Here is a 12749-nt window from a genome sequence, read left to right as displayed (position 1 = left end):
CTTTTTTTTTTTAAAGAGATAGTAATGAAAATTAGAGTAGATTTATAGCAGTTGAAGGGTTTTCGATCATTTAGTATGCTCAGAGAGATCTGCCAGCGTTCATTTCTTTTCTGCTTTCACGTTTCACTTCCCCTTCTTCTTGTCTGATGAACGATATAATTCGGTATATAGCAGCTTGACATCACACAACATGTCTGACTTTACAAACAATCCACTGCTACTAACCAGGCTCCGGTGTGAGACACCTCGCTGTCTGTTTAGCAGTTCATCCATACGCCTCCTATCTGTGTATTGTCTGTCTGCCATGTGTTTCCATCTCTGCATTTATATTCATGCCAAGTGCCCATGCCAGGCTGGGTTATGTCTGCTGGCTTACGTAACAGCAGATGCTTTCACATTGTGAAATCATATATAAGTCGAAGTGAAAAGGAAAGAGAAGGGGGTAGATGATACAGTAATGGGGGAGAAGTAGAAGTGGACCGCAGGGCGGGTTGAATCCAGAGGACGCAGAAGGCAATTAAAGTGTTTGGAAACAGAAATCAGACAGTTTCTTCAGAGGACTGTGTGCATTGTATCCATCTAGATACGCCTGATTTGAGTGTATATGTCAGTGGGGTTTTTGTGTGTGCATTAGGTTTTACGGAGTTGCAGATCATTGTTTGTTTTGCGTTTTCTGTGTTTGTTGCAAACCAGCTGGTCTGCATTCACTTATTTTCCAGAAAACCATCATAGAAAGCCGACAAATTTGAAAGCTAAATCCCTGTTTTATGCCTCTATCGTGGCGACAGGTGTGGCCGGAGGCATCATAAACACAATGTCAATATTATATATCTTAAGAACACTTTGAGGGCTTCAAGGATGAGCTGATTAGATTAAGGTGGTAACCACTGTAACCTAACAAAAGACAATTTTGACCATCGCTCAACAATTCATATCACATTTGAGACGAATTTTACACAAATGTCAAGTAATGGCATCTTATATCCAAAAGGTCAAAGTTCAACTTCACTGTCAGCTATTATCTGGACATTCAGATTATCCAGTTTACTTACATCAACTTTTTGATCACTACTGAACACACATGTGGACTTGAATCACTGTGACATAAGACTGAAGTCGACTCGAGTCACTGCTGTGATGATTACAGAAACTTCTTGAGACAAGAACACCTCGAGGTCTGTGTTCATTTTGTGTTATCAGTTTAGTTAAATATCTGCTTTAAAATGGAGAAAATACATTTTTTTTTACATTGAGCAGACGCATTGGTCCAGTAATCTATACATACAAACAGTGATAGTGGTGGCTGCCATGCAAGGTGCCGACCAGCACATCAGGAGCAGTTTGGGGTTCAGTATCGTGCCCAAGGACACTTCAACATGCAGACCAGGGGAATTGAACCAGTGACCTACCAATAACAATTCCCACAATATTTGTGTGATTCATAAAGAAAGTAAGAAATAAATGTGGATTCACAGTTATTTGTTTTTCTGTGACTACTTTTCTTTCACACAGATTCAATTCATAATCAGACTTTTTGATCAGGTTAAATACATCCGCTGGTGCTATCATAATGTTTTTTTCCCCTTTTATAAAGACAAGACACTGCAGGTTGATTTTCTTAAGGAAGAAAATGACTTGGGCCTCACCTGAAACTTGGACCAAATGACTCGAGCCAAGTGTCTGCTTATTATCTTTCTGTGCTTTGCTCCACCTTCATATCTTGTTTATGGAAACAACATTATCGGCATGTTGGTTCCTTGTGACCTTTACATTTATGTGGTACAGTCACACGGAAATCAGATAAGAAGCAGGCAGCAAACTTCAGTCTGAGATAAGAACATGATTGCATAATTGTAGGAGGGACTTCTTGCCTTTTTGTTTCCTGTACAACTCTGTTGCAGAGAAAGACAATGTGAACAGCGCAAAACAGCTGTCAGGTATATTGTCCAATCGTTTTTTGTTTTTTTTTTAATTTAAAATAGCAGCTTGTGAGTTTGCTAATCACAGGGTGTATAATGTGTATTTAAACACTACCATCAGTGAGCACCAGTACACCTACATACTGCATCTTCATTTTATCCAGCATGTGTCCTGAAGGGACACTTGACACTTCTTTTGTACACCAATATCACAATGGCAGGAGCAGTGGGGGTGTTTCTGGACTGGCAGAGGGACCTTGGCCTGTTCAAGTATCTTTAGCTCCCCTCTGATTGGCCGGTTGCATGTGCGTATACAAACCCTCACAAATTAAATTTACAAGCATCTAACTATTGAGTTGTTGTTCCATGGTTTATAATAGCCTTGTTCTCTTTGCATGTTATTTAACTAAATGTTCAGGCAGTTTATAACTCTCAGTTGTTGCTGGCAAATGCTCACAGTGTATTTCTTTTGTAAGAGAAGACAAAAGGTGTTGTTGTTGCTCGAGGAGAATAGACGGCTTTGTCCGGACTTTCTATATGTGCAGGCATGAGTTACATCCCAGTGAAGCTCCCTTTGTCCAGAGGATAGCTGGTCTGTGGTTGAGCTGAGGCCTGAGCGGGGGAGGGGATGTGGAGCCAGAGTTTGGAAACAAATATGAGTCCCTGGCTCCAGGTAGGGTCACCCAGAACACCATGTGACGTCGAGTAAACAAAAGAGGATCTTGGCCTGAGGCTGGAAGAAGATTGTTACGCCGATGAGACAGAAAGAGGGAAGCACTTGACAAAGTTTGTTTGTGTTCAGCTTCTCCAAACCGCAGCCGGGGCTCTTTGTGAAAGTTTCCTGTGTGGTCTAGACTGAGCTGGGATTTGTGGTTTAGGTGAGGTTAGGGCACCACCAGGGGAATATTATGGAAGTTGGAGCTTCGTGTCAGAAATGGTGGCACCAAGTTTTGATAAGAAACTCTCATAATTGGTTTATAACTTGTAACTAATGCATTAATGAATGGTTAATGATTATTGGTCTTATAATTAATTAGATAGATGGATGACTCACTTTCTGGAAAACGCTGGAGAGCATCCGGACGACAATCCATTTATTGACAACAAATTAACATTTACAGCTGCAGACTTGATGAATTGGAGCCAAAAACCTCTTATTAATGACTTATTAGGGTATATAACTCCAGACATGATGGCTTGTTAGGAAATGAGAAACCAAATATCAGTGGGTTCTTAATAAATGGATTTTGGCCCAGGTGCTTTGCAGCCCCTTTTCCATATGGTGCAAGTGGTCCAACAATTGATCAGCGGTGGGGCTGCAAAAATTAACTGAAATATTGTCGGAATCACAATATGGCCATGTGCAAGATCCAAATCCAGAGTTAGATGAGAAGATGGAGACCGCTCTCATGTCTGACAGCGGCTTGGCTTAGCTTATCACTAAGACCTGAAACAGGAGCAAGCAGCTAGCATGCCTCTGTCTGTGGTTACAAGATGTGAGCAGTGCATTTTGTTGCATTAAAGTAAGGTCTGGTTAACTGTTGCTCCGCTTCCAGTTATCACGCTAAGCTAAGCTAAGCTAAGCTAACTGGCTGCTGGCTCCAACTACATGTTTATCCTTCATATGACTTTTGAATTACTGGCAGCTTTGCCATTGTAAAACTGTCAAATTTGGATTTGTAAAGATTAACACATGTTTTTTTCACTGTGACAACTGTTATTTACATGAAAAGATAGGAATGTTTTACAAGAAGAGCTCGTCTTTATTCTGGCAGCTTTTTGCAGGTTCTGGGCCAGGGAAGTTCAGCAAAAATTAAGATTCCAGAGTTCAACAAAAATACCAATAACAATAAAGAGTAAAAGATAGTCAGTTTGTTATAAAGTTTGATCAGATCTGTCCCTAGTACGCTACATTCCCAAACAAATCAGTAAAAGATCTCTGATAAAATAATCCAAATATCTCTGACTCCATTGTCTGGTGCAGACAGGATAAGTGTCTGGAAGTGCGGCTGCAGGCTATCTGTAGGCTCTTTGGAGGCAAACCAGATGCGTGCACAGCCCAGTCGCCAGGATACAATGTTAGCACTTAACATTTCTGCAAACACAGATACTTCCAAGGTTGACACCAAATGCGGCAGATCACATTTGGTACATTTGCCACAAAAAACGTGTCTTTTTTTTAAGGAGACCTGGAGATACGTATGTCCAGCCATTTTTGCAGCGACCGCAACCATCTGTGATCGTGGCAACCAACACAGGTATTTTAAGACAAACCATGATGATCTCCAAACTCTAACCAAGTTGTTTGGTGCCTTAGCAAAACAGGGCAAATGCAAAGCATTGTGACACGAGAGAAATTCAGCCGAAACAATATGTTGCAACATGAAGAAAGTTCAGGATTAACCTCGTGTGGTTTTGCAGAAACATCCACATGATTCACAAATCATTAGTTATTAACAGTTACTTTCAGCTTTTCTACTTGTTATCCATGTTATCTTTGTAGAGAGTGTAACTGGGTTGGTTTGGACTTTTTGCACAACATGAACAAAGATAAAACACCCACGCTCACACAGTTTCCTCCCTCTCTTGATCCTCCTTGTAAATAAATGTAATTTACAGCCACAGAGCAGAGCGGTCCCTCAGAGTTCAGGCACGGCGAGCTCAACTAAATCAACCCCGACTGCAACAACAGCTCCAACAGCAGGCCGGTCGTCGAGGAACTGCTCGGAATACGTGATCAATGAGAGGGGGAGCGACGGGGAGAGAGCAGGAGAGATGGCATAACCGAGGGAGGGATACACCTCCCTTCACCTACGCGCATGAACACACACACACACACACACACACAGACACACAGTCTCACTGTTCTGACTCTTATCTGTAGCCTGAGGGAGTCAGGATGAGTCGGAGAGGTCCCCCGCACAGAAATAGTCGCCACAGCTCTCCACGCCTCTTGATTACTACTTTAGATCTCAGCAGGTGAAGGACAATATTGTTCAGGCATTGTACAGGAAACCTCGCTCCTGCACCACAGACGTACCTCACATTTGCATATCGTTTCTTGCCTCCTGAGTTCACACCCCTCTATCTCTCGGCACTGAAATCCCCCAGGACAATATACGCAGGTTCATTATGCATCTTTCGGTGTGGAAACCTTTTCCTGAGGGATTTATATTCGTTGATTGGCTTTAATTATGTGTGTGTGTGTGTGTGTGCACCTCGCGTCAAATGAGCCAATGTTTGCGACTGGCCATGGGAAGTGATGTGTGACGCTGGTAACTGCAGGCTATGATGGGATATTTTCCTTGTGAGTGACTGGGCCAACACGTCATTCCCTCTCCGGGCTTTTGTTTTTTTTTTTGCCCTTCGTCTGTGTGTGTGTTGTATCATGTGTGTTTGTATGAGTGTGCGTGACTTCCTTGTGTGTGCGCGCCCCTGTGTGTGTGTGTGTGTGTGTGTGTGTGTGTGTGGAGAGTTAAAAAATGGGCCTGTCAGAAGTGAATGATCAGACTAATCAGGTGGAACACAGCAGACAGCAGGATTAAGACACACTGGAGAGAGAAAGCCCAAATATAGCCAGGGTCAACACACATCGCACGCTAGGGGAGTGTGTGTGTGTGTGTGTGTGTGTGTGTTTGTACTTTAGAGCCAGTCTTGTGATGTCTCATGATAGGCCTTGTTTTTTTCTATCTAATTGCTTTACAGTGTTATGACATGAGAGTCTCAGAAAATCCATCATCAACATCACCAAACCTTCATTTTTCCTTGTGAGTAGTCTTGTCAGGTAGCATTAAAAGTCTCTCTCTCTCTCTCTCTCTCTCTCTCTCTCTGTCTCACACACACACACACACACACACACTTCTACAAATCTACAGCATTTCCTCTGACATCCAGTTTTACAACAAACAAGCAGCTCTCTGAAAGACAAACCCTTTTACCAGCAGGCCTTAATGGCATTAACTGCTAAGCGGAATGAGTTGTCCCGGAATAAAGCTCGACACATTGTTTACCTCCTATAACAATCACCCCATTTAACATAAATGAACCTTACAAGCCTAAATGGATGGATCATCCTCAGCGGAGACACCAGCTTGTGTTTATCTCCTCCATCTCTCCATTTAGTTATCCAGTCGCTGATAAAAGTACATTCGCGCACTCGTTTGCTCTGACAAATATTGATGTTGCGTCGCTTTGTGATGCGTTGGGATGAAAAACAATCATCAATATTAATGGCCACTCTGTTTGGAGATAATGCTCACATTCATTATCATCCATTAATGTTTGTTTACCTAATTTGATTGGACTATAACCTCCACAAAGGCATATCGTGTTATTCTGCAGCGTCGTTGTTTACGTGAGGAGTCCTGAAAGGGTGGAAGCGTAATTGAATTGAAAGTCAAATCCACCCTGAAAGTTTGGTCACATTAGGCGCCATTTCCAATCAGCGGCCTGCTACAGAGATGCTCGTGACACCGCCAGGGCAAACCTTCATCATATTTCACATCATGTTGTTATCACTCACCTCATTACACTTCCAATCAAACTAGCACAGCATTGCCAAACGGTGTGAATCCAATTTTTCTCTCTTTTCCCCTTTTTCCCCCTGATGATTATGTATTTTTTTTTTGCCTCTCTTGTCTCCATCGCTCCCTCGCTTCTCCTCTCTGCGCTGTCTCTACAGAGCTGCTCTAATTAAACACGGGGTCGGTGGTGGTACAGAGTCTTCCAGCCGAGCAGAGGAGAAAGGCTCTAATTCCAGCTCTCAGGATGGAACTCTGACATACAATGGCCCTGCCGTTCTCTCTGCCCCCCATAGATTCCCAACTGAAAGCCCTCTCCTCAGGCAGCTTTTTAATAGGCCTCCCCTCACCACGCACTTCCAGCTACACACATATAAACACACATGCATAAGCACACGCAAACACACGTGCACCTACGCAACACACATGCGCACACACACACACACACACACACACACACACACACACACACACACACACACACACAAACACACACAAGCCATCGGCCCCCTGTGTGTGTGTGTCGCTGGTGCTGCAGCTCACACTGCTTTGGGCTTTTTGAAGTGCTCCTAAGGCCAGACGACAGCCTTTTTACTTTTCACATCATGCAGGGGCGCAAGCGCTAAGCTAAGGCTACGACTCTGACCGGCCGCTATTGTAAGAGCAGCACTCAAGGGCGGACTGCCGAGTACTAAAGGTTTTGTCCATTTTTCTCAACAGGATGTTGATTTTAAAAGCACTTCGTACACGAAGACTTAGCATGATTGTAAAAACAGGTACTTTCGAGTGAATACCCTGGTTGCTCTGCGCTGGGTTCAGGTGCGTCATTTCTGAAAGAAAGGGAAGCCTGAAAACTTGAGTTCACTTTGTATTCATTCCAATTTGACTGGTGTGTAGTTTGGGTAGCTTTCAGTTGTATGGAGTTGTGGGTTTTCTTTCTTTTTTTTTTTTTTTTTTTACAAAAAAACATTTTTCCAAAAAAGAGAATGGATTTGGATTTGTTACTCAGAAGAAAATGGCAATACTCCATTTTTTATCATCAACAAAAACAACAGAATCAGCAGTCACTAAAGGGTATTCATGTGAAGCCAAAGCCTGATACAGTTTATTCTGTTATTGTTCATAATGTATAAAAACACAGAGTCACACAAACACACAGTCTGACAAGTGTCTTCATTGCCATGAGCATGAGTATTTATTTTGGGTAAATCCAACTGCAAATACTCACTAGTGCACTAAAAGTGTACAGATCTGAAAACAGTCCTGCACAAATGCACGTTTTACTGACCCTTTTTAAAAACAAATCTATATGTGCACAGTCTGGGTTAGAGGGAGCCCAGTCAAAACAAAAGACATAAGTAGCACAGATTCATCTGCGTTCTCGTCATTGTTTGATAGTTACCAGTGCCAATGAAAAATCAATCTATCCTACTCCTACGGACAATGTTCTAAAGTTTTTAGTCTGGTTCGCTTCCTTCCTTTCTCACTTTCTGACTCGATCTGTCGATAGTTACAGCGTCAGACGACCGGATTAAACACCTTGCTAGCTTGAATCAAATGATACATTTCTCAACAAAATACATGACAAAGGTCTAGTCATGTTTGGTAATTGTGCACATAACATCTTTTAGTATTTACATCTTCAGCAGGAACAAATCTGCCTGTCCTAATCAGAAACATGACCATATAAATCCACCGAACAAGAAACTTCTTACGACCCATATTTATGTTTCTTTTAAACAGCGACCTCTAGTGGTCATAGAAATTATCACGGCAGCAAAGGAGGAAATCAGGTGAAGTGGCTGTAGATTAAAGAGTGACAAAGTCTGCAAATGGGATGGATGGCCGGGTAAAATAAACGCAGGGCTTTCATCCAGGAGAGTTTGAAACTAAACGTCAAGGGCAAGTTATTTTACCTTCTCAATGAAGGTAAGTTGCGTGAAGTGACATGTGACAAGTGACAATAATAATTAAACCCAAACCACAATGTTTTCCTGAACCCAACCAACATGTGAGTGTACGGATATCTAGCAGAATACTGCAGAAGTGTTGAGTGATGGACTTTTTTGCGAGATTCGTTCACAATAAAATAACTAAATAACTTATTACACTTTACAATAACTTATATAGGGTGAGCTATAGAATATAATTTTCCTTCTGTATATTTAGAGACGGCTGAAGGCTTCTTTTAGGTTATGTGTGGGTATGTGCTGTCGGGGATGGGGGTGGTGCTAAGCTGTATCCTGTGAGTCCAGGGTATTGGATCGTTGTTGATGTGTTTTTGCCCTGAATGATAATTCTGCCTGTTGGAAAGACTAAGGCTTGTTGTGCAACATCTTGGCACTCAGCTCTTTCCTCCTTTCCGTGCCATCTTCTCCCCTCCGTCACTCTCTGTCCTCGCTCCCCTTTCTCCTTCCAGCTACCCTCCTTCCAGCCTTCGCTCGCTCGCTCTGAGAGACTGGAGATGCGCCTTAACAACACAAAGAGACAGTGTTCAATCAGGATGGGAAGAGTCAGAGAGGTCTGCCCAGCGTGAAGCCCATTACGTATCGATCTGGACTCTGTGCAAGGCAGCGAGGGCACATTTATGTTTGTATCAATATGGATGAAAAAGAGGGAAACAACAGGAGAAAGTTGTTGGCTCTGTATTGGCCGCGGCGTGCTGAGCTCATTTCTCAATAATAAACAGGGTTGGTTAAGGGGATGGCTGTGAAGCAGAGGCAGAAAATTGGGCAGCTGATACAGCGGCTTGCTTGAGAAATCTCTCAGTGCTGATGTGTATAGACCATAAGCCCATTGATCTGTAGGGAGAATTAATTTGCTCTGGCACTAATGCAGGAGGGAGCTAACTTCATGTTGTTAGCCAACGTCAGATCCAAGCTATGTTCAATTAAACCCGGTAACAAAGGCAGAGTGCTGCACTTACAGCTGCCCCGTATAATCTGATCCATGGGACACAGTTACATTTGAGTATTCTTGTAATTCATGTGGCCTGTCTTCATGCAGGTTTGTGCACTGATCAGTTGTTTGTAATTCCGATCCGAGCAGCAACTAAAATGACTCTTTTTTATGTGAAGAATTATTGCTGCACATGGTGTAAGATTGTGATAATTGTTACAGCATCCTGCCCGTTCAGCTGCAGTATTTGCCTGAGGGTAGGTCTACATCACAGGCTGTTTCTGTGAGTGTTTGTATATATTTGTGCATCTGGGGCTTTCCCATGCTCGGGGTATTGCAGGTGATGAGGGCCCGTCAGCTGTGATGTGTACGATCTCGCCACCCCCTCGGGCGAATGGGTGTGTGTGTCGGGGTGTGTCTCAGAGTGAGCGTCTGGGAAGATGTGATTTCCCGATGACAAAGCGCCGTAATAGCAGGCTTGGCTATAGTCATAAAGCAATTGGGATAATCCATTGGTTTACCAACAAAGCTCCCAGAACACCCACACTGTGAAAGGCCTGAGTCAAGCCTCAGAGGGGGGCGGATCAAGAGAGTGGAAAGAAACAGAGAAGAAAGGAGAAATAAAGTTGTTTATTTCCACCTAGACAAAGCAGGTTGAGGGCTGTGTCGCTGTTAAATGTGGAGATAAACCCTAACCTGAGCACGTGACCCCTTCACAACAAGAGTTCCACTCTGTCAGGTGTTTACAGTCTCAGTCAGTGAATGCTCGCCTGATAGGCTTGCTGCAGCCTGCCCCAAAGAACAGAAGCCCCTTCTACAGGACACACTTTTACTCACACACACACACACACGCACGCACACACACACACACACACATGCACACACACACACACACACACACACACACACACACACATAGCCGGGTGAGCAGATGAAATCTGACAGATAAGTACCTTTACTTGCAGGTGCTGGAGCATGGACTGTGCATCTTAAAGAACCACATTGGACAGATATTCATCTCACTCTCTCCGCTCGCTCTTAACACTGTTCTCTATCTGTGTCACGTGACTCTCTGTCAGACAGGCCCGTATCGCCAGGTTGATGTTATGCATGGTAAAACTGACTGACATAAATCTAGATTCAATACCATGTCACATGCCAAAGATGGTTGTAGCCCCTGTGTGACTGGTGAACTCCATACTTCATACTTATTTGGTCACATAGTGCTGCCTACACAAAGTTTAGAGTAAAAGATCAAAAGTTTATTTTATTTTAAAAGACATGCGCTGCTCGAAATTGGATTGGGATATTTAGTGTTTCACTTGATTGTTAATTCACTGAAATATCTGAATTTTTATTTTGCGTTTTGTGAATATTTTTAGTCAACAAAAATAATGCAACCCGGTTCATCTGACATTTATTGCATATCCATGCACATATGTACCCATATCACAATACCCCTAAGTAATATTGAGTAGTGTGATAAAAGGCTGTGTGTGGTATCGAGGACTGTCTTGTCCTCACCTTGGAAATAAAGACTGCTGGTGCTCACTTTTCGCCCCCAATTTGCTGTCCCTTTCATTTGCTGTTCTTCTTCGTTGAGTTGGCTGCTGCTGCTGGTAGCTTCTCTGTCAGCACATCACCCCCCTGTACCGTCCTGCTGGTTCGCTCTGGACACAGATGTCACCTTGTCTTTTTATACAGTACTGTGAAGTGGAATAACGGTGCACCGGAGAACATACAGAGTGCCAGTGTATGTAATTGGCACAGCCATTATACCCAGTAATATCTGGTTTTACTGAGTGAAATCTTGGTAGTATTCAAAATGAGTGTGGAGACCTTTTATGTACTGTAGCTGACTAAACCCCTTGACTTTAATGATATCATGACCAATTTAGCTTACTTGCAAACATCTTAACATCTCACTGCAGGCTAGTCTAGTTAAAGTATGCCGTTGTTTCCAGGCAGATCTTAGCTAAGAATGCTGTCAACATATAGTCTCACCATTGATATTTTCTGTTGCGTAACATAAGATGACAAATCCATTTTATATTAATAATTATTTACTGTTGTGCCACGTCTTGCCAAGGACCTGTTCACAGGCCAGACTGTTTGGGGTTTCTGAGGTCCTGTGCTGCTTCTTTGCTGTTACGTGAGTGACGCTAATCTTAAAAGACAAAAAACTTGTGATCGCATGATGCATCCATCCTGATAAATCTTGATTGTGTTATTCAGGTGCCATTTACTTGAAATGAAAAAAAAAATGCCCTGGCAGGCTTGATGGTGTCTGCAAATGCTGGAGAGAGAAAAAAAAAACTGTGAGAAAAATTGAATGGAAAAATTGTTATTCTAATAGTGCACAGTGTGCTAACTTGAAGAAACAGAACAGCTGCGTCTGGACTGCACAGGAATTAGGGGAAAAAAATGATGAGTAATACTGATGATTTTCAGTTTTTTTCTTGTCTCAGTAATGTCTGGACTGGATGTAATACATTGCCTTTGTGGTAACAGCATAATTATTTCCGTATGCAGCCCATTCAGTATTCCTCCTTAATAATAATGTCTGATGATAAAACACAGGTGGCAGTGCAGATGCAGGCATTAAAAACAGGTTGTCATGTCATTTATGGAGGTTATCTTTGTAACACAGCAGCCATTCACTGCAGGGATATCTCAGCAGCCATTATATAACGTACCAATGAGTTCAACTGTCTGCAGCCGAGTTCTCTCCCTCCTGCCATCTCTCTCGCTGTCTCTGTCTGTGGTGTCAATGCTCTTGATTGGCTGAAACTCAGTAAGGGAGAACTGTGAAAAGTCCCTGTATGTGCTTTATTCTCTCATTAAGATGCTTTGTTTGTGGTTTATTCACAATCCAGAAGTCTGTATCTACTCATGAAGGCATAGGAAATACGAGTCCCGCTCTGTCTGCACTCCCATTCCCCAGATTTCATCAATCTCTTCTTCTTTCTTGCTTCGGCTCGCCTGCCTTTTAAGTCACTTTTCAAAGCAATGTGTGCCATTAACCAGCTGTCGGCTGTACGGGTTCTTGCCGCATGGATTAGACTTTGATGGCTTTTCTCGACTCTAGAGTCCGTGCTGCACAAATGTCAGAACTTTTTTTCCAATCCAACTTGGAGAAATTTCAGCTTCTGCCCTGTCATTTAAGTCTGCTTTCGAATGAAGCATTACCCGAACACTGTCAGATTTTAATGCATCGGCGAGAGAGCACATGTACTTGTGAAAGCCCACAAAGAAACCCTCTAAGCACCTTTCCATGACTGAGGCTTGTAAGTGTAATTGCTGCTTTCACCTCCGGGCTTTTAGGAAAAGTGGACAGGAAGGAGTACAGATGGATGATTTTTGGTTTAATCACCGCCTTAAATTTCTAAAGAGATGCCGCGTAGAAAGCCAG

Source organism: Acanthopagrus latus, chromosome 4, assembly GCF_904848185.1.
Source record: "Acanthopagrus latus isolate v.2019 chromosome 4, fAcaLat1.1, whole genome shotgun sequence".
In the NCBI taxonomy this organism is placed as follows: domain Eukaryota; kingdom Metazoa; phylum Chordata; class Actinopteri; order Spariformes; family Sparidae; genus Acanthopagrus; species Acanthopagrus latus.
The sequence above is the reverse complement of the archived record's forward strand: the minus strand, read 5'-3'. Positions refer to the sequence as shown.